At 35.2% G+C, this 23,572-nt stretch overlaps 1 protein-coding gene across 3 annotated transcripts in view; it reads right to left on the minus strand.

The window, feature by feature from the left end:
- Positions 1–23,572, minus strand: part of Grid2 (glutamate ionotropic receptor delta type subunit 2) — a 1,534,794-nt gene that overhangs the window by 880,220 nt on the left and 631,002 nt on the right. The window contains exon 1 of one of the 3 annotated variants that reach the window (XM_029478538.1): positions 13,015–13,082. The exons of the other annotated variants lie outside the window; for them this stretch is intronic. The gene's annotated coding sequence lies outside the window, so the exon portion shown is untranslated. Of the gene's footprint in view, positions 1–13,014; positions 13,083–23,572 lie in introns of those variants that run through there. 3 annotated transcript variants of the gene reach the window in all.

A 23,572-nucleotide genomic window follows, 5' to 3' on the forward strand; every position in this document is an offset into this window, starting at 1 on the left:
ATTTATTAATTTATTTAATCACTCATATCAGTAAGGATATACTGGTATTTACACTTGGCTAATGACCTGGGGAATATAGGCAGCAAAGCTAAATTTCTGAGTGTGGGAATGCTAGCACCATTCATTCTAAATGAATCTAATTCATAAACACCACTTATCAATGGGACTTTAATTTTCAGAGATGAGAGGTGTTTCCTGATAGGAATAGTGAAAAAAGTATTCAAGACTGATTTAGTCAAACTAGCCTGAAGAGAATGTTAATAGAGGATAATTAATCACAGTGCTCTTTCAGACACAAAGAGGGATTCCAAACATAATTTATATATTTATACAGGTGTTCCGATGAGCTGCCATAAACTTTATAATTGTTTTGCATATGCATAGCATGGCAGATTAGAAGCTTGTAAGAATCTCATCTGTTAAAATCCTTTCAACATTTAAATTTTTTACCGAGGTATATTTCAAAATTTCTTTCAGTCTACACTGCCCTTTAGGTGAAAAAAAAAATAAGGGGAAATAAAAGAATGTGAACTTTAAAGGAATCTCAGTTGGGAAGCTTGGCATTTTTATTACAAAAGCTAGATAGGTAAAAATGACTGACAGAGATTGTTATTGGTTATCATTGGTCATGGCTTAAATGTGCAAAGGATGTAATATTGAGAGGGAAAGAAAGAGAGGAACATGCATGAAGCTGCAACCCTGTGGGCACTTTTGAGAATTACGGGGAAATCTAATTTTTTTTTTTTTTACAGTGGTTAGAACCGTGAACATTTGCTACATGAATTCAAACATTTCAAAGACATGTGTTGTTCTTATTTTTCCTGCCTCACCTTCTATTCTCACATTCTACAAGTGTTTTTATTTTTGTTTCCATCTTTTTCACTGAAAATATTTTTTCAGTGGATAAGCTCTACTGAAACAAAACAGTTCTTTATTTTCCTGGTATCACACTGTGTCTTCAAATACCAGTTCATTAGGCAATGTCCTCACTAACTTTCCTTAGGAAATAACCAATCATGTTATATAGTTTAGATTAAATGTTCTTCATTTCTTAGGGTAGGCCACAAAACATACATCTTAACCATATAAAAATTAAAGGGTCAAACATATAACTTTACATTTCATAGTGACTAGCAGGAGGCTTAGATCCAATGGCAATCTGAGCTATAGGCTACAATAAAAAAAAAAGCCCCAAGGCTGTGCATAATCACATTAGAAGATTCTAAGGTAAACTAAGGGCAATTGAAGTTTTAAGCCATTGTGCTATTGTGAGGACTTTCATGATACTAGAAAATACTGGGCAGATACTGGAGGAACAGATGTGCCAGGAGGCCAGAGGTGCACTTGAACAACAACAACAACAACAACAACAAAAAGATGACAAAGGAACACAAAGAATGTCCTCTACAAAGAAACCATGAGTGTCATTGTCACCTTAGGGCATTTATATATTTTGTATGCTAAGTATGGTGCCTTAGAATTAGGACAGATTTCTCTAAGCATGTAGCAGGATGAGACACAGCTAATGTTGACATTATCAATTCTCGTAAGTTACAGGGTTGAACATGTAGAAGAATCCTAGAAATACCCCTTCATACCATGGTTTTAACTTAAAGCTAAAAAATGGACAGCCACGCAATTGCTTCTCCATAACTGCAGCATAAGAAAGTGCACCTGCTTGAATCATTACTGGCATTTGCTTAACTGAAATTCTCTTCTGTATGTCCTGAAGAAAGATTATAATTGCTTCCCAGGAAGCTGCTACTGTATGTCTTCAGGATGTACGCTGAGCAGCTTTAACTCTCAGTGGAGGTAATGCCACACCATAGTCATCACATAATCACAGTGTCTGGAAGCTAGCACAAGACTGCTGGACTCATTTTCATGCCATGAAGTCAGCCACATGCCTATTGCTTGAACATTTTTAAATGATCACTAAGGTATGTGGTATAAAATGTTCAAATTCCTGTCATAAAAAAAATACTAGAAACATGCTTGGAGACTAAGACAAAAACAGCAATAAGCTTTCCGTTTTCTATGCTTTATTAAGATTGAGTTAGATAATATAAAACCAGTAAATGAGGAGACTGAGCACACTCAATTTGAACTTTTCATTGTCTATAATGGTTATTCTCATCCCTACACTGGCATTTTATGCAGTGCAGAGGCCCTGGATCATGCATGTCCATCTCCCTTCATGCAATCTGCAAATTTGTAGAGTGCAGAGATTATTTCTTTAATGCTTATGTTAATTGTACTTTACACATGATAGCACTTCTATACGTAGAAACCAGATTTGCAAAACCATCTAAATGGGAGTGCTTCACGAACTGCAGTTTGATCTTTGAATGATCTTAAAAGTCTCTAGCAAACACCTAATTGCTAATCCATACCTCATTTTCAGTAAATTGGAATTAAAGAACTTCAGTCATTATACTTTGGGTATCTTAGTTCATTAGCAGTCTTTTACATCTTTTTGGGAACTCTCCCTGGTGGTTCTTTAATATTTTCATCTGGAATCAATAGTCTAAACTGTTGCTCTTTTTTTTCCTTTATAATATATCCTTCCATGGGTAATTGGAAGCTAAAGTACAGAATCTCAATATCTCACAGTCCTATTTTGTCAAAACAAATCAATCAAATGAAGACACAAACAACAAAACCAAAAGCTAGGACAATCAAAGAAAGCCATAATACCCCATCTCTTTCATTGTCTGTCTGCTTTTTAAGTCCATGGGTAGATACTTTTCATAATACCTGAAATAATCTTGGAATAAATGCAAAGTTACAATGTTGGTCAACACCAGGTGAGGATATTAAATATTTCTTCATAAAAACTCAGAAATAGTTTGAATAATTGCATGGAATGTGAATCCACCTACATTCTTCTAAGGATATAATATTATTAGCCATTGCAAATAACTTGATGGTTAAGTTGTTGTCATACTCTCATTACATACTGACAATTATGTTTATATGTCTGTTTAAAAACTGTAGACAGTTATCTGAATAGAAAGAAAGAACATATGGAAAATTAAGAAAAAAGTAAATAACAATTATAAACACAGAACAGTCCATATATTCCTCTTAGCTCTGAAAACAAAATGAGTCCTGAATTGTCTTTTACACATTACTTATTTCTTAAATTCTCTTGAATGTATTTCCTTATATTTTCTTGCATATAATCTATCCATGGCACTGCTCTAACCTTTTATTCTGTTAAGATTATTCTTAAGGAAATAATAGAGTCTCGTTACAGGATTCAAATTGCTAAAAATCATCACATTGGTAAATAATAGTTTTAATGTCTATTAATCTTCTTGTAGAATGTCCATAACTTCTGTATTTCAGTTAAAATTTAGTTATAGAAATAATCATAGAAATAAGTTTTAGATACATGTTTATCAAGGTAGTTTCTTTAGGTTGAAAGCTCAATAATTCCAATACAGAAGCTAAGAGTGTAAACAGCACAAGTTTTAGCAAGTAATAATTGTTAATTGAAATACAAATTCAAGTATTTCATTATTCATCAGGTAAATATGATTTTACTTATGATTCCTGAGACAAATAACAACTTCTATGAAAGGTATGCTAGGTTTGTCTTAAGCAATTCACAATGATTTATCTAGACATAAGCATGTCTATTTTATACACAGCATCTGACATGTTAAATTGTTCTTCTTAAGATAAAGATAAAGTTCTCTTTATAAGAGTTAAATAGGAAATCAATAGGTTAAGTCCGATATCTGTAATGCCAGCTTTCAGACATAGAAGCGTCTGCAACCAATGATACTTGACACTCATCTAATTAAAGGTAGTAATATTTACACAGAGGGAATATGTAAACCAAAATGATAAGTAGTTTGTTATTCCAAAAATGTAATTAAGGAGGAATTAGAAAAGGAATTAGAAAAGGCAGAGTCAGTAAGTTATAGAAATAGCATTCACACTTGACTTGTTCATAAGTCTCAGGGCTAACTTGATTTCCTCACCAAACACAGGTATAACAACATACTTAGCTTCCTTTAATGCTGTCAAATTCATTAATTTATATCCTGATGATTACTGTGATGGCTGTTACTGGTTGTCAGCTTGACTACATTGGGAATGAATTTAGAAACGGAGAGCACACCTGTGATCCAGATTTTGAGGCTGGCAGACACAGGTCTTTTCATGGGAATCTTGAGGTATAGTGGCTGTGAAGAATTTAGGCCCACACAAAAGTACATGCCTTTAATCCCAGAAGACTGAGAAAAACAGATCTCTGAATTCAAGGTCAACCCTGGACAAAGCATATGCAGTTTGTATAGCATACATATGCACAGTGCTCACAGGATGCAGAAGAGGACATCATGCTCCCTGGAACTGGAATTAAAGGCTGTTTGTTTATATTTGAATACTGAGAACTGAACCTAGGTCCTCTGCAAGAACAGCTAGTGGCCTTAACCACAGAGCCAGCTCTGCAGCCCTATCTGCCACGCTTTATTCAAGCTACTTATATTCTGTGCAAATCAGCACTCACAGATATAATTGCACACTGTCCCTTCCATCTGCTGAAAATGTATGTAGACACTGAAATTAATCACGCTTCCTCTCTCTCACCTTCTTTCCCTTCTCTTCTTCACCCTCTCCTTCCTCTCCCTGATTGCTTCTTCTGCCATTTTTTATTTAAGCAATTTCAACTTGCCCTTCATTTAAAACATCTCTTTATAGATGTGAGAATGACCTTGAAAGATGGAATTCAGTCACTAGATCTTCATTTTCGTTATTACTGACCTCACCTGTTAATCACACTGTCTGCATAACCTTGGGCCAAGGGGAAACCTGGAAGGTGCTAAGAAAGCTCTGAGGATCAAACAGAGGGAAGACAGTGAAGGTGATGGTAAGAGATAGGGGAGAAAATACAGCTTGAAGTTTTAGAAAACTTCATGTTGCAATTCCATAACATCGTTATGTAGCTTCATAGGCCCCCCTCTTTGAGAGGGCATAGCTTTAAATGGGTGTTGGGAATAAGAGAGGGAGAATGAGCTGGGCTTTTCAGAGGCAGTGGAATTACATATGTATTACTAAGCGGCTTCCTGGTCTGTTTGATTCACAGAAGATAATGCTCCGCATATTGCTCCAGCTGTGCTCCCTCCGCAGACACACACTGGCTCTGAGAGCAGCTGTTCCTTCACATGCAGTTTTATTTGCATCGCTGGGAAAGAGCAGCCTGGCCCATGAATAAAACATATTTCTCTGCCATGCACTCCCTGTGAGTTACCTTAGCTAAACTTTTTACATTTGAGTACAAGCAGCTAGTGAGAAGGAGTTCTTTTTTTAAAAAAGAAAATCTACCTAAATATTTTATGACTCTGTTATGTAAATAATCTCAGGTTATGGGGGCTTCATTAAATATTGGAAAATATAGATAATATAGTTATTTTTCTATTGTCACTATAGCAGAAGGATTTTCAGTAATCCTATGTCCTAATTTTGCAGCCAAAATGTTATGTCTTTTAAAGATACTTTCACTGTGAAAAGTACTCTAGTGTATTGGTGTTTACAAGTTTATTCATTTTGCTTTAAAAACAATGGAAAAACAACCCAACTCAATACCAAATAAATCACACTGTAAGGATTGTGTATAATAATGCATACAATAGGATATTACTAATAGTGACAATGAAAAAGAAATATTTAACATCCCTTCTCTTGTCCAAGCCCACAGTATTGTTACAATGTGTCTTTAAGTTCAGAACTATCTCCTGTTTGTAGATCCACATTATTATCTTAAATATATACTATATATACTAAATATATTATCTTAAATATATACTTAAATATATTATTTATAGAAAATCATTTATTAAAATAATGAAAGACCATAAATCTTAAATTCAGCAATGGAGTTTGAAGAATATTGAGTTGTCTTTTTATTTGTCCTTTCTTGGTTTAAAAGAAATCAGCTGCTGCTTCCTGGAAAAGTTTATAATTTATGTACCCTATTGCTTGTTTTAATCATTTGTCACTGCCTCCCTCTCTACCTAATGGGAGCTCTTGGTGTGATATTTATGAAGATTAATAACACAGTGTTAATTTACAATTTTGAGAAATTCCATTCACCTCTGTTAATCTTCTCACCACATAAGATCAACACATTAGCTTGCAATTCTTCTCGTCAATTATATTTACATACATGAAAAGTTTCTTCTGAAATAATGGCTTGGTAATTTTTTTAAGCTTCAGAAAATGAAAGTCATTCTTTTTAACTGAATCGTTTATATCCACTATTACTCTTTGAGGTTCTCCAAGCATGAACAAAATGGAACATAAGGCAAATAATGTTTGATTCCCAGTTTTAAATGAGAATGCAAGCTCCTTTCTTCAAATTTTCTTTAGAATTTCGAGACAGTGAGAGAACACTAGCCAAGAGCCAATGTTTTTGTAAAGCTTCTGCATTCTAGCAGTCACCAAAGACAAACAGGAGAGAGTGGATGAAAGAGCCATTAGACTTAATGGCATCTTATTTACTATTGATAAAGATATCTGCAGAAACATTTTGCCCACATGAATCCTATGGAAGTGTGAATTTTAAATAGATTTTGAAAGGGTTCTCTTAATTATCAACAAGGACTCTGCTAATAAATAAGGGCACCTGTGTACAAGAGTTGTTTGTTTTTTTAGGCTAAAATGCTTCACAGTATTCACAGAAAATATCGTTACCAGTGTGGGGATGGAAGAGACGAACATATAAGCTGTTGTCAAGCTGTGGCTCCATGCAGAAGGGCAAAAAGAAGTATAATGAACAAAATTAAAGGGTGCAAGAGGAGAATGAGATTATTCACCATACATAAATCACAATCTCTATGGATTGTTTTCTGTGGTTTTTCAGGTGCTTTGTCTGCCACTGTTACATAATGTTCCCTATTTCATGTTGGAGGATGCAAGAGGAAAGCAAACACATCCATTCAGAGTAAGTCTAAGCAACTGACAACTAAATGTAAAATGTTCCCAAATAGTGGGGCTATAGAGAAAACTGAATGGCAGAAAAATATTTAAGAATTTGGGCTGGAGTTTCTATTTTACATAGGTCTTACAAAAGATCTCAGCCAACAGACATTGGCATTTGGAGAGCTGTGGGCCACCAAAAGGAAGAACCAAAAGGTTGGTGTGCTCTGAAGATGGTATATTTAACTTTATAAAAGTAAAACAGGGAGACATCATCCATAGCTAGAAATGGAATCAGATAAGATTCTACAGAAATGAGTAGAAAACTAGACAGGAAAGTAACTGACACAGATACTGTGCAACATTCAGAATTTACTGAGCTTGAGAAATGAATGCAGTGAATGGCTTTTGGAAGAGAGCAAAAACCTGATGCATCTTCTAAAGATGGTTTCTGTCTTGTCCTTTAGTAGAACACAGAGAGAACAAAAACTCAGAAGTCTTTGTTACCAAGGAGTTGGAAGACAAAGGTCAAGGTCAGAGCTTTAGGAAGTTGTGATATGAAATAATACAGTAGAGACATGGATTTTAAAGCTCATGGATTCAGAGTGAGCTATATAAAGGGGAAAATAATTCTATAAGGATTTACAGCATTTGAGCAAGCAATATTTTATAATTATCTTTAATTGGACTGATCTGCAAAGATCAAGTTTAAAGGGTGATGCACATGCACTTGGTTTAGGAGTTCAATAGTTTACAATAGGGGTATGAAAGAATAGATGGGTATTTAACCTGGAAATGAGTGTGGCATGTATTGTAAAATATGATTCATCACTATATAAGGTAGTTAAAATTTGAGACTATAGTTTATATAAAGATCAATTTAGAGTTGTAAAAGAATATGCAAAGGATTTCGGAAAGAGGTCTGAGCTTGCTAGAAAATTAGGAGAGTAGTATTGTGGATGACAACCCAAAGCAAGTTATCAAAGTGTGTGACCATGCTGTCTGATAAGATGTACTCTTACTTTTAAAATACTTTCCCTGTGCTTCTTTGCCTGATGCATCCAGTAGTGCATATATATGTGTGTGTGTGTGTCTGTGTGTATATATATATATATATATATATATATATATATATATATATACAATTAAAATAATAAAGGAGGCTGAATACGAAGGAGGGAGAGAAATAAAAGGTCAAACATTGCAGGTGATTCAGATAAGAACCCCAAATTTTCTTCGTACCACCATCTCCATGACTCTGTAGTCTATTGTCTACTTCACATATACAATTATATTTCTCATAAATACCTAAGCAAATTCCACATATATACAAGCAAGCAAAAGACTCATAATCTACCCTTCACAAAACTTGATGTTTTTATTCTGAATACCCCCAAAGAATTGTCTAGTTAAAACCCCAAAGAAGTCTTTACAGACAAATTATAGTGACCAAAAGTAGCTAAGCTACCAGGTAGCTACACTGCCTCAAAAATACTATACTGTCAAACAGTGATTTTTGTATGATAATCATTGCTTTCATTACAGTCCAGAAAACAATTATCTATTTTAAAAAAGAAGATTACTTATTCATTCCTTTAGCCTCCTCTTAAAGACCGTAGGTCATGGACATTTGGAAACGCTCTCCAGCCTCATATACTACAGCCTTGCCATCTTCTTAGTTCCTTGAACAATCAAGCTCTTCTCTCTCTTTTGCATCTTGTAAGCCCATTTGAAGCAAAGCACTCTCGGTTGTTTCAAGTTCTGTTTCAGATATATTCTCCAGTATCTGTCAAAGCAACCCTCCCTGTCACCTCTGGATACTCTATTTCAATAATTCATGACTTGCTGCTGTTTCCTACCTTCCTCACTTGTACTATAACATCCAAGAACTCATGGGCTTTGTCTAATTTATTCATTGTTCTAGTTCCCAATACAGTGCTTGGCAAATTAAAGGTACTAAATGAATATTTGTTAAATGAATAAATTAAAGGAAAGTGTTCTGAATAGAAAGCATCTATTAGCAATATTTCCTGGTCTGAGTTAAAAAAAATCCCCTAAGTTTTGTGGTTTTCTTAGGTGGAAAGTGGAGAATTACACTTAAAATAGAAGAAGCCTCATAAATTTAGAGCTATTATTAAAATAAAACAAATTATAGTTTTGAGTAAGAAATTATGGTTTTTCTGCTGAAAATGAAAATCTGTGGTAAGATGTAAGTTTTGTATAAATACTTTTGTAAAATATGATGCATATATTTAATTATATTTAACTTTCATAACAAAGAATTTGAAGGCAGCTAAATATATTGATTTAAGGTGGCGCATGCCTTTAATTGGGAGGCAGAGGCAGGCGGATTTCTGAGTTCGAGGCCAGCCTGGTCTACAAAGTGAGTTCCAGGACAGTCAGAGTTACACAGAGAAACACTGCCTCAAAAAACAAAAAAAAAACAAAACAAAAAAAAGTATTCATTGTAAAAAGATAAATGAACATTTATTACCTATCGATTTTATCCTTGTTTGCAAAGATAAGATAATGGCACTAGAATATGTTTTCAATTACTGGACATTGTCATTAGAGATAGGTAATATTTTTAAAAAGCACCTTGTGTTCAGGTAAGTATAAATGTAGGTAAAAGAGTAGAGCACAGTATTCAAATATAGACGTTTTCTTTTCAGCCCCATGTGCCACATGTCTTTTCAATCATAGTAAGAAGTTGTACTACCTTAGATGGATGAAGTATGGTAACCAGCACTCAATCATAATACATTGGTGAGACATAGCAGGGCAAGAACACTGGTCCTTATACCATTCAGGACAATTCTTCCCAGTGATACATGACTATGAATGCCAGCCCTGGTGAATCCTTGCAAAGGGAAATAGTCACTAAAACAAAAACATGGAATCCTTGACACACTTCCAAGAAAGTTGGAGTCATCGTTTACATGTAAAATGTGAAAATCTCTTTTGATTGCATTCAGTGGCTGATTTGCTAACAATGTGTATTCAAAGAGGCATTATTTCCTCTCTGTGCCATTTTTCTTCTTTTCAACACTAACATCTGTAGTCCACATCTGTACCAACATCCTTCCCTTCTTTAGAGCCTGCCGGAATTTATTTTGTCTACTAAAAATAGAAGTTTTGCAGCTCAACATCCTTTTTTTTTTGTATTTTGAGAAATTAGGGAGTTAAAAATGTGCAGTGCTGTAATTACTAAACTATATATTACTGATAATCACGCTTTGGCATGGTGAGCAGTACCTTGTAAACACATTTCTAAGAGAACTTTTATCAGAAAAATAAATGGAATTGACCTTATTCTAAAATTTAGGAATTCAGAGACATATTTTGTCCATCATTAATAATTCAAGATGCAATGATAAGGCAAGGAAAATGGCTGCTTGAAAATAAAAACAAATTAATACCAGAAGGCATTAATACATGGATATTGATGCACAAACACACAAAGTCACATGAATACTACATGTCCATTACAGAGATCCTGTTCTTCATTATTTATTTTACAAGCATGAAAGCAATTATTGCAATCAATTGAAGCTGATTATCTGATGTTAAAACATGTATATCCTTTTGGGATATACACAAACCAAACATGAGTTAGTAAGGCAATCCAAGTAGACATCTACAGGTTCCTATGCAGATGATACCAATGTTCATCTTCAAGTAGGATTTGTTCTCTAATGACCCATAGGTTTAGAGTAGTCTATGTAAGCACAGGTAGTCGATGAATGTATTATAATTAATTTAACAGAGGAAAAACAGTAAGCTATAAAGAATACTCTCAGAAATATTGGAGTAAAGAGAAAGCAGATTGTATCCGAGTACAATCTCAGTTAATTCTAGGTCCTGACAGGTAAAATGTAATTATAGAAGAGAGGAGTGAAATTTTTACCATTATAACGGAAAATATTTTAAATATTGTATTTTTGACTACATGACAATTAAAATTCATCACGTTCTCATCTTTAAGACATATATTATATGTTTGCATGTGATTGTGCTTCGCCTGTATTTATGTAAGTATACCATGCATGTTCCTGGTGCCTATGAAGTCAGAAAAGGATATAGGATTCCAGAAACTGGAATTACAGAAGGTTGTAAGCCACCACTTACGAGCTCTGTAAGAAGAATTAGGTGCTCTTAGCCCTGAAGCCACCTCTCTAGCCCCTCACAATTGTTTTTGTGTGTGATCTTTTGCACTATCTATTACCCTTACTTTTCATCCCATTTCAGGTAACTGATACAAAAGAATGTTTCAAATACAACTGCTAAGAATGATGTTTGACATTTGCTTCTTTCATAAATATGTGGCTCCATGTCTGATATTAAAACTGTCACATTAATTATGCAGATATGAATCTAGAAAGGTGAGTGGTTGATTCTGGGATACACATTTAAAGTAACTGTAGATAGTTAACAGAGATATATTTCACTTTTCACAAATGTTTGCTCATGTATACTATCTTTTGGGAAGTAGAGGTAGATGTGGATATGGGTCCTCATCTCTAGTTTGATGCTATTAGGAAGTGATAGCTACAGGGCAAAGTCGTATTTTACTTTAAGAAATTGGCCTGTCATAAGTTTAACCTGCTTCAGTGGAAGCAGCATTGCTTTGACTCATTGTTGTGAGAATTGGACCAATTCGATGGGTGTGGAACAGGACAGTGCTTCAGGAGATGAGTGAGCAGGACAGTAGGATGAAAGACCATGCGTAGAACCCTCAAGTAATTAAAGCTATAGGAAAATATATCATTTTCTAGGTTCTAGGAATAAACGACTAAAATTAAAGGTCGTTTGAGGAGTGGGAATGAAATCTAATGCACTAGAAGCTCCTTAAAATAATACATATATTAAAATATCTAAGTGAAATCATCAAACAGTGATGGAGAAAACTGTGAGAACAAACCCTTCCCAACATTAACCTTAAATGTAAAGGGCTTCAACACATCAATGAAAAGATGAATTTGAAGTAGTAGACCGAACAGGAAAATGTTTCTCATAGATTCGCTTGCAAGAAGCATGGTGCTACAAAAGACATCCATAAACTGAACGTCAAAGCTTGGAAGTCAAACTAACAAACTGGACTGTGAATCCTTATATATGGTAAAAATGGGTTTTAAACCAAAACTAGTCTGAAGAGGTGAGGAGGGTACATATATTGCCAATTCATTAGGAAGACATAGCCATTGCACAGATTTATATACTGAATCTTAAGGCTCACAATCTCATAGAATAAACACCGCGAGAAAAAAAAAATCACATTATGTATCCCAAAGCAAGTCAAACCTTAATAAATAGAATAAATTGAAATAATTCCATATATACTATCAGACCACAGTAAACTAAAGCCAGATAGCAACAGTAAGCCTACCCTCACAAATTAGAACTTAAAGCCCACTCAGCAGGAGGAAGATCATTCCTGGTACTGGAAGCCTAATCATGGTTAGTGAAGTAAAGAATCTATAACTGACACTTTTTCAGACAAGACTTTGTTTACTACATTGTAAATCTTATCCATATAATAGGAGCTAGCACTTATTAACAAAGAAGCCTGTGTTTCCACCAGAGACTGTCACAGACAACTCCAATTTGAGATGATTCAGATATCAAAAGTTTGAGGAACCAAGCCACAATGGATGCATCAATATCACAGCTCTTGTATTTTTGCATCAGAAAGCAACAAAAAGAGAGGTGGAAAATATAAAAGCTAGAATGGCAGGAAGACATTAGTAAACCACTATCTCTGAGAAATGGCTGCATAAGCAAGGCCAGAATACTGAAAACAACAATGGACATGCTAATTAGGAAGAAAAAGAATTTCATGTATCCCACACCTAGACAGCACCTCTGTTTGACTGTTGGGAGAAGTAGAATTGTCCTCACCCAGGAATGAAACCCTTTACTAGTTGTTCATGAAGAGTGGTAAACTTTGAAGCCATATGTACACAAGCAGCAAAAATGGATTTAGTGTGTCCAAAAAATGGGACTCAGCACATTGCATTTATATATGTTGGTGTATACACAATACACACAATACACACACACACATATGCATACACACACACATACCATATTTATCCTCATCAAAGAAAAGGATACCAGTTTGAGAGAAGATGTGATGGGTTTAGGAAGGATAGCTGGTAGCTGGAAGGGAATAGAAGAAGTTAAACTGATATAATTATATTTCAACTAAAAACTTTGAATAAGAGTTAAACAGTCTTGGCATACATCTTTAGTTCAAGCACTTGAGAGGTAGAGACAGGTGCCTCTGTGAGTTGGAGGAAACCTGGTTTACAGAGCAAGTTTCAGGATAGCTAGGGCTACACAGAGAAACCTTGTCTCAAAATAAGCAAGCAAGCAAGCAAACAAACAAATAAATAAATCATTTAAAAGTACATAAATACTTGGGGATTAATCAACATATTTTCAAAGAAAAGTAAATTAGAAAGTAGCCAAAATTGGAGGGGATTTAAAGATTCCCGAAGTCTAATAAAAACAAGTACACAACCCACAGAGCATCTAGAATAGAGACTATGCAGTCTCAAAAGAAAGTTTATATTTATAGGTAATACCAGTGAAAAATCAGAAAGAACAGAATTAAATAACAGCATTATGCTCGTTAAATTTCTTGAAAAGAAATAAAAACAAAGCCCAAACTAATAAAAAGAAAGTAAACAACGAATAAAGAAAGAGAGAGAGAGAGAGAGAGAGAGAGAGAGAGAGAGAGAGGGGGAGGGACGGACGGAGGGAGGGAGAGAGAGAGAGAGAGAGAGAGAGAGAGAGAGAGAGAGAGAGAGAGAGAGAGGCAACAAATAACAAATGTTGAACATGTGGGGAAAGAGGACCATTATGCGTTTTTTTGATGAAATGGTAAACTAATGGAGTCTTTGAGGAAATCAGTATAGATGCCTATAAAATTTGAAAAATAAAACTACCATTTGCCTCAGCTACATCACTCCTGTGAATATTCCCCGAAGACATTTCATACTAGCTCAGAGACATTTGTATTCCTGTGGTAGTCACCACTGCTCTCTGGACAGTAGTAAGAAAATGAAATCAATCATTATTGATTGTTCTTGTTTTCATCAACAAATAAGTGGATGATAAAGATAAAAAGTATAAGAAAATGATGGACATTAAAATGTATAATTTTTCAATAGTCCTCTTTAAACAAAATATATGTTCCTCAAATATTTTCAAATATTTAAAATTTAAATCAAGTATTAAAACATAATCAAATATAGACCAAAAGGTGAATGAAAAACCTAAGTTGTTAAATATCTGTACAGTCCTACAAAATGCAAATGTAAACAATCTGAATTGAGAGAACAGAAAAATTAAAAAAATATATAGTAGATGTGGAATATTGAAAAGGAAGTCATTTCCCCTTTTCTACATTTCTTGCTGACCTCTGCATATGCACATTCATATATATGAATTTATACACATACACAAGTAGTCATATGCTAAATTTAAATACATATACTTAATACATACAAAATATATGTAATATTTGGAAACACATAAAGAAAAGTCATGGGAAGGATCACATCTGTAAATAGGCTTTTTACACTTCAGTGAAACAATGTTTACCAGTTTTTGCAATTCTTACAGTAGTACAGGTCATAAAGCAAAACTAAATGTAGTAAAGTGAATAAGGGATGTGAATACACTAACTACAACAGAGTGGGTTGTAGAATCATCGGTTTGTGAAACAAGTAAAAACAGACACTGATTAATGTTGAGTAACTGAAGGATTTAAAAAAAATAGTTAGCTTTAGAAGTTTTTACTTATAGTCAGCAGAAACCTCTCTCGGTTAAATTCACTAAATACAATAAACCATTTGACCCGTCCTAAAGCTAGGTGAACCCTGCATAAATATGAACATGGTGTTTCATGTGGAACCCTCACTTAACTTCTGGTGTAAAAGTAATATTTCTTAAGGCTATTATTAGAGATAATCTGAAAATTATTTTTATTATAGTTACAAACTAAACATTTTTTATAAATTTTTTTTGATTTGTATCATTTTTATATTTTGTTACTTACAGACACAGAAACTACACTAGTTAATCCACTCCTGTTTTTGCGAGATACTCCAAATTTTGAATAAATGAATAAAGACCCTTGTTACTTTCAAAGCCATTGTGACTTTCCTGGCTTATGAAATTACTAACACAAGTAATTCTATTTCATTTCTTTTGACAATTTAAAAGAAAACTCTGACAGAGGATTATGGTTCATTCAAAATAAGGACATACACTCTTTAATTCTAATAAAGGATTCCTTCACAATTGACTGTCTACTTTTAGGGATATTTTACTTATCTACTATGAGGCTTGACCCATTACCACATCATAAGACATCTCTCAAAGACACTCATTAACAGACAGTTTTAGTACTCTCATGACAGTATCAATATAGTTTTATGTGTTTTCATTAACTCCAAAAGTTTGACAATTTTTATGGCCTGAGACTATAAGCATAACTTTGAGCACTCATTCATTTCTACTCCTTTGGTACCTGAAAAACAAAATTCATCTCCAAGAGAAAGGAGAAGAAGGTAAACAATGCAGTATAAAATGTCAAAAAAAAAAGCCACCTTGTTATTTGTATATAAATCCATGACCAAAAAGATAAATTTCAAAATGACAACAGGTTATTGCAGTTTATATGCAAATCTAGATGTTTAGGCATAACATTTATAAAATAAAAATTCTATCCTCCAGAACTGAAACACCAGAAATAAACTTAAGTTTAGTTGTTTCTTTGTAGTTAACAAAACTATCCTATTCTTTGATTTTTCAGATGATCTAAAAATAATTTCAACTCTTTCACTGATATTAAATATCTATTTTTATAACAGAAATGTCACTAAATAATTCTATTTATAAATATTATGCAAGAAATTCAATAAATCTCTGGGTTTTTCTTTAACTTATCTTTTATCTTATCAATTCCCAAATGTATATAATAATTTTGGTTTACCATGTGTAACTTTCAAAGTACAACTATTATGGGAAATACACAGAAATGACATTAATATTAAGCAATATTCAAAAATGATCTATTCCTTTTCATAAGTTCTTAAATATTCATATTAAATGGTTACAAAAGCAATAGTTATTACTAGTCTTCACTTTCCTAAGAAATTCTATCAATGTAATAATTTTGGCTGCTGAATAATTTTAGATTTTTTTAATAAGTAACAATATTTTACTTTAGATGCTCCCTTTAGTTTTCTTTATTCTTTTGTTGTTCATAATTATCAAAATTATAGAAAATTAAGATCTTTTCAATTTATTAATTTTCTTCTTTTCAGTAATATAAATTTATTTGTAATAGTGTTACTTAACAAGAACCTGTAATGATATTGAGACATAAGAATATTTTAGTGTCTATAAGCAAATTTCCTTAGATCTCATGAAACCTAAACCTTTAATTATACAGCTGCTAAAATAATCATCTGTAATCTTTAACTGAACAATTCCATGGACATATTAGAATTCACTGTCCATTTAGCTTGGTAGTCTCCTAAACTATTACTTTTATCATAAATAGTACTAGGAATAGGACACTGAAATACACCACTATAATAAAGCCTTAAATTCAGTATCAATATTCATGTTTTCATTCATTTTTCAATGCTTACAAGTTAAATGGAGTTCACAGCTCTATTTTCTATAATTTCAAAGGTGGCACACAGAGACAAAATGACAATCAGGTCAAGTATTACAAGGGATACAAAGAATCAGAAAACAGGAAGTTTGACTTTGTAAGTTCTTTTGTCTATATTTTATAAATTACAACATATGTTTATTCTCTTTGTACTATAATTTTTAAATATTCATTTCTCAATAATATGTTTACACAAGACAGTTTGAATGACTCAAACTGAAAAGAAAACTTCCAGAGCTCCAAAATAAAGGGGAAAAAAAGTAAAAAATAAAAATGACTGTATAGTTTGTTTATGAGATAGCCTTTTACTTATTAGAGTAGATATATGTATATGCATACATGCACAAGCATATACATAGATACATATATAATTTACAAATAAAGTCTCATGAAGACTCTTGATAATAAAGTTTTGAGACTGAAAAACAGTTAAAATCAGGAAAAAATTTTGTCAAAAGTAAATAAACAATAAGACCTTCTCCCATCAACATGGCTTCCACTCTGGAGGATTTATTAAATCCTGAATACAATCCTTATACAGAACATTCCTTATCTGAAAACAAAACTAAATTTGCATTTTTGCCCTAGTATTGAAAGTTTAGGAAGTAAATCAAGACAAAAATTCTCCTTTAACTTGGTTCTTTACTTTGGTAGAGTTGAAATCCCATATCTTTCCTAAGTTTTTGTACCAATGATCTCCTCTAGGCTGATGGGATCTAAAGTGTTTTTTTTTCCAAAGTTAAACAATCTAATAGCAATTCTTAAGAATCAGGAAGATAATAGCTGAATAGTACTTTTGCAGGCAAATGGAGGAATCTTGAGACCATCGTACTGAGTGAGATAACATAGTCCCCAAAGGCCATGAATGGAATGTACTCACTTGAAAGTAGATATTAGACTTAAAATACAGGATACCCATGCTATACTCCACAGAACCAAAGGAGCTAATCAAGAATGAAGGCACAAGTGAGAGTTGCCTGGGGCTATCACGGAGAAGCTAAAAACTAGCAGGTAATCTTCCTGAGATGGTTGCACCATGGACTGTCAAAGTTAACGACAGATTTACTTCTCTAGATAAGGCTGAGAAGAATTTCATTTCAGGGAAGATTCCTGCTATTAATATGAAATCCCTTTTATTGTTAAATATATCTCTACCTATCTGTCTATCTATCTATCTATCTATCTATCTATCTATCACTAGATATTATTAGCCGACACCTTTGAGCAGATCTGCAGAACAATGAGGATATAGTGATACTATATAGACAAATGGAAGATTTAATTATTAATGATAATTCTATAAGAATTCCTAAAATTACATTAGTAATTACTAAGTTCTTTTATAAATATGACTGCTATTAAGTCCTCTCTGATAATTAAAACCAGCAATGAGAACTCTGCTAGTCTTCAAGTATCACCAGTTAATTGCTTCTGAGATAGCAAGCAGGCATCTACAAGTGCATATTCCAAGAGGTTGTAACACCATTAACCAAAGAACATAAAAAAGGAACTAACAATTTACTGTAGGTGTAAGGACAGAAGATAAAATATTGAGTGAGATTATCTATACAAAACTTCACTAATATCTTAGTCACAAAATTATGGTTTTTAACTTTCAATTAACCTGTTCGTCTTGTGACAGATAATGAATGTTTAGCCAGATAATTACTTTTGGATATGCATGTAAATACTCTCTGTTGTAAACTTCCTATTCAATTCATGATGTGAATTTATGTGTAAACGTCTGGTGAACTTTTTTACCACGTGATCATGTATTCTAAAAGATTTGAGAGAGAGAGAGAGAACTTTTAGAACTGAACTCAAGAACTAAGAAGTAAAGATGATTGGGAATAAACACATTGAAAATAAAAGCATTATGATTGATGATTATTACACTGAGTACTAGGAAAGAGCAAGATTAGAAGAAGAGAACAGAGAAATTTTTAGAGAACAGGAGAGAACTTCCTTATAGAGCTTTTTGAAGCACTTTTCAGAGAGAACTTTTTGGAGGAGAACTTTTGTAGAAACTGTTTGAAGAACTGATTAACTTAGAAATAAAGGCTAACACCTCTTTTAAAAGTGTCCTTTTATCTTCCTGCAACTTCAACTAGCAGCCTGGGAGTTATAGCTCTGCAGTTTCTGAAGAAGTGAACAACAATTACTTTACTTAATCTCCTGCTATTTTATGATGAGGTGTTAAATATCAGAGAGCATAGTTTCTGGCCTCGGGACAACTCAAGACAGACAGGTCAGACCAGCAGCAAAATGACTTAGACTTAAGATAGGTAAACTTTTTATTATTAACTAGCAGTTATAAATGCTTTTCAAAACCAAATCTTGGCCCTGCTGACTCTTTCCCCTCTGCTGCTTCTAGAAGAAACATGAAAGAAGGACAGCCATGGTTGGGTCCCAACAGAGGGTGATTGAATCTCACTTAGAAGGGGTAATACAGTAGTCATAAGAAGAAGATGAAAAGAGGGAATTGAGTGGGAGAGGAGATGGGGAGGGAAATGCGTATGTGTGTGTTCAGGATCAGGGATGAGGAGGAGAGGATGGATAGCCAGGTGGCCATGAGAATGAATGGAAATCTGCAACTGACTGTGGTTATGAAGTAGGGGGACTCTCCAGGATGAGGGAGAGAGAGAGAGAGAGAGAGAGAGAAAGAGAGAGAGAGAGAGAGAGAGAGAGAGAGAGAGAGAGAGAGAGAGAGAGAGAGAGAGAATGAACAAGGGAGGTTCCCAAGAATCAATGGAGGTGTCCTTAGATATGGAACCTGAAGAGGACATTTCCCATAGCAAGGCAGGCACTCCAGTGGAGTGATAGAAACACCAATCAACCCACAAAACCTTCAACTCAGAATTTATCCTGTCTACAAGAAATGCAGGTATAGGGAATGGAGCAAAACCCCCTAAATAGAGTCTCAATCCACGGGCAAGTATCAATTCTTGTATTAATGATACTCTATTATGTTTGCAGACAGGAGTCTAGCATGTTTGTCCTCTGAGAGGCTTTATGCAGCAGCTGACTCAGACAAATACAGAAACCCTTGGACAAATAGTAGATAGAGCTTGGGAACTCTTATGGAAGAATAGGAAGAAGGATTAAGAACCGAAGGGGAACTGATTAGTTCATAATGTTGTTGCACCTATAGGGTTGCAGATCTCTTTAGCTCCTGGAGTACTTTCTCTAGCTCCTCCATTGGGGGCCCTGTGATCCATCCAATAGCTGACTGTGAACATCCACTTCTGTGTTTGCTAGACCCCAGCATAGTCTCACAAGAGACAGCTATATCTGGGTCCTTTCAGCAAAATCTTGCTAGTGTATGCAATGGTGTCAGAATTTGGAAGCTGATTATGGGATGGATCCCTGAATATGGCAGTCTCTAGATGGTCCATCCTTTCGTCTCAGCTCCAAACTTTGTCTCTGTAACTCCTTCCATGGGTGTTTTGTTCCCAGTTCTAAGAAGGGGCAAAGTGTCCACACTTTGGTCTTCGTTCCTCTTGAGTTTCATGCGTTTAGCAAATTGTATCTTATATCTTGGGTACCCCGGAACTCTTGACTCTAGCTGCATATGTATCAAAAGATGGCCTAGTCGGCCATCAATGGAAAGAGAGGCCCATTGGACTTGCAAACTTTATATGCCCCAGTACAGGGGAACGCCAGGGTCAAAAAGTGGGAGTGGGTGGGTAGAGGAGTGGGTGGGAGGTTATGGGGGACTTTTGGGATAACATTGGAAATGTAAATGAGGTAAATACCTAATAAAAATATTAAAAAAAAAAGAACCGAACGGGATAGGAACTCTACAGGAAAACCAACAGAGTCAACTAACCTGGACCCTTGGGTCTCTCAGAGTCTGAACCACCAACCAAAGAACAAGGTTTGAACCTAGGCCGACCTACACATATGTAACAGATGTGCAGCTTGAGACTCCATGTGTATCCCGAACAACTGGAGTGGGGGCTACCCCAAAAGCTGTTGCCTAGACGTGAGATATGTTCTAGGTGGGCTGCCATGTCTGGCCAAATGGGAAAGGAAAGCCCTAGCCTCACAGAGACTTGAAGTGAGAAGACAGAGGTATTACCAGGGTGGAACATCCACTCAGAAGAGAAGGGAAGGAGCAATGGGGGAAGGATTGTGGGAGGGGGTGGCCAGGATGGGCAAAGTGAATGGGATATGAAATGACTATGTAAAAAACAAATAAAAATAAATAAATTATCAAGAAGCTAAACTAAATTCACAAGACCTAGGAAGTTGACAAAAAACATTCATAATTCCTTTGCCAGCGATCTGGAAGCAAGTAGAAAATAATGTGAAGGGATATAAGTGTCTCAGGTGGAGATGCCCAGGAGTTGAGTAGGCAGCTCCAGTCATATATCTTTGTTGACCATCACCCATGCTCTTCAGGGACATTTCAGCAATGTATTTGCTTTTGCATTTCTCTGCCTGTAAGTAAACCCTCATATATACCTCTTTAAACAACCATTCATCAGTTTACCAAAGCAGGGTAGATTAGAATAGTTTTGTAGATTTGTTGTCAGCTACTTGTCTCAGGTGGATATATATATTTGTTTATGCCTGTCTTCTAGGAAACTCATACAACTCCTTAACAGTGTACAATTATTCAAGACGCAACAGAAACATGAAACAAATAATAAATAAGACAAGCAGAAATCTAATCACACAAAGGACAACAAAAAATAGGATTTAGGGATCTTTAATTTATTTTCTCTTTCAGGTCAGTAGTAAAATTAGACTTTGATTAGTCAGTCTTGGATGTCCATTATTATGACCTAGTGAGGTACCCTACTTATATTCACAGCTGTCTCCAAACCTAATTTACTAATTACTCCAGAATGGAATAGATGTCTTGTTTGGTTGAGGCACTGCAAATTTTTCATTAGTAGGAACTAGTGATGGATGAATAATGACTCAAAATAAATAACAGCTCTCTTTCAATCCATGATGTCAAAAATTCTCTCCTACAAAACACAAAACCACATAGACAGATCCTAACTAGTTTCTTTTTCCATTTCTACCCAGGAGGATGCTGTAATGAACACGGCTGCTATTGTTAGAGCTAGATGTTGACATCACAGGCAGTTATGTAGCTCCTTGATTAGTACAAGAGGAACTCAAAGATTTCTCCTTAAGGACTAGCCTTTCCTTTGCCTCCTTTTTATTTTACAAAGCACATTGCCATGTCAAAATTAAGTCCAATTTTCTTTTTAAAAAACTGAAATATTCTCACATAATATATTCTGACCAGACTTTACCCTCTGTGGATTACTCCTAGATTATCCTCAACTCCCCACCCACCCAACTCCATGGCTTTGTTCTTATTCTCTTTTTTTTGGAAAACAAACAAGCAAAGAAAAAAAAAAGAAAAAAAAGTAAATTAAAAAAATAAGTGGATATTAATCAAAAAAAAAAAAAAAAAAGGACAGAATATGCAAGAGACAGACCACAGAACTCACAAAGGTCAACAAGCTGAAGAGCCTCAATTGCACTTGAGTGGAAGAAGAAAACCATCACAAGGGGGAGGGAGGGAGGGACCTGGGATGGAAAGTGTAAGGGAGGGGAGAGGGAAACATAATATGGTATTGGACAGGGGAAAAAGATGGAAGCCCTGATGGCCGCAGAAAGAATGTGGAATCAGGCAACCTAGGGAGGTAGGAGGTTGGGCAGACCCTCCAGAATGTACCAGAGACCTGAAGGACTCTGAGAATTTCCCGAGGTGAGAGACTCTCAGTAAACAAAAGGAGTGACCTTTGATGAGATGCCCTACAGTAGAGAGAGGGAATTTGTAGAGCTACCTCCAGCAGAAAGTCAGGGCATCAAATGAGAGAGGGGGTTGCCATCCCACAGTCAAAACTCTGACCCATAATTGCTCCTGTCTGAAAGAATTGCAGGGATGGAAATGAAGAGGAAAAGAAGGTCAAGTGAAGGCCCAAAGTGGGATACAGCCCAAGGGGAGGCCCCAAGGCCTGACACTATTACTGAGGCTATGGAGCACTCACAAAGAGTGACCTATCATGATTGTCCTCCTAAAGACCTAACAATCTGCTGAAGGTGTCAGTGCAGATATTTGCACCCAGCCTATGGACAGAAGTTGCTGACCCCTGTGGTTGAATTAGGGAAAAGCTGAAAGAAGCTGAGAAGGAGGGTGACCCTGTAGGAGGACCAGCAGTCTCAATTAACCTGGACTCCCAAGATCTCTCAAACACTGGACCACTAACCAGGCACCATACACCAGCTGATATGAGGCTCTCAACACATATACAGCAGAGGACTGCTGGATCTGGGTTTAGTCGGAGAACATGCACCTAACCCTTAAGAGACTGGAGGCCCCAGGGACTTTAGTTTTCTGGTGGGGTGGGGGTGGGGGGTGAGGACATCCTCAAGGAGACAGGGAGGTGGGGAGAAGGTATGGGATGTGGAACATTTGGAGGGTGAACTAGGAGGAGACTAAAATCTGGACTGTAAAATACATAAATAAATGGATAGATAAATAAATAAATAACAAAGAGTAAGCATAAGAAACACACAAACATACTCACACTCAAACCTGCAAATCTGAAGACACAATATACAAGTAAAAATCAGTGAAACAGAAAATAGCCAAAAATAGAAATAGTAGACAAGACATTCACACGGAATTAAAATTATTAATAAAATGCATTTCAATTTTTTGTTAAAATATACCATATTCCAAAGCCTAAGAAAATCATGCTTCTCTATTATTCTTTTTTTATTAGATATTTTCTTTATTTACATTTCAAATACTATCCCGAAAGTCCACTATACCCTCCCCCCACCTTGCTCCCCTACCCACCCACTCCTACTTCTTGGCCCTGGTATTCCCCTGTACTGGGGCATATAAAGTTTGCAAGACCTAGGGGGCCTATCTTCCCAATGATGGCCAGCTAGGCCATCGTCTGCTACGTATGC

This window comes from Mus caroli, unplaced genomic scaffold (assembly GCF_978045245.1).
Source record: "Mus caroli unplaced genomic scaffold, Mus_caroli_1 scaffold_7, whole genome shotgun sequence".
Taxonomy (NCBI): domain Eukaryota; kingdom Metazoa; phylum Chordata; class Mammalia; order Rodentia; family Muridae; genus Mus; species Mus caroli.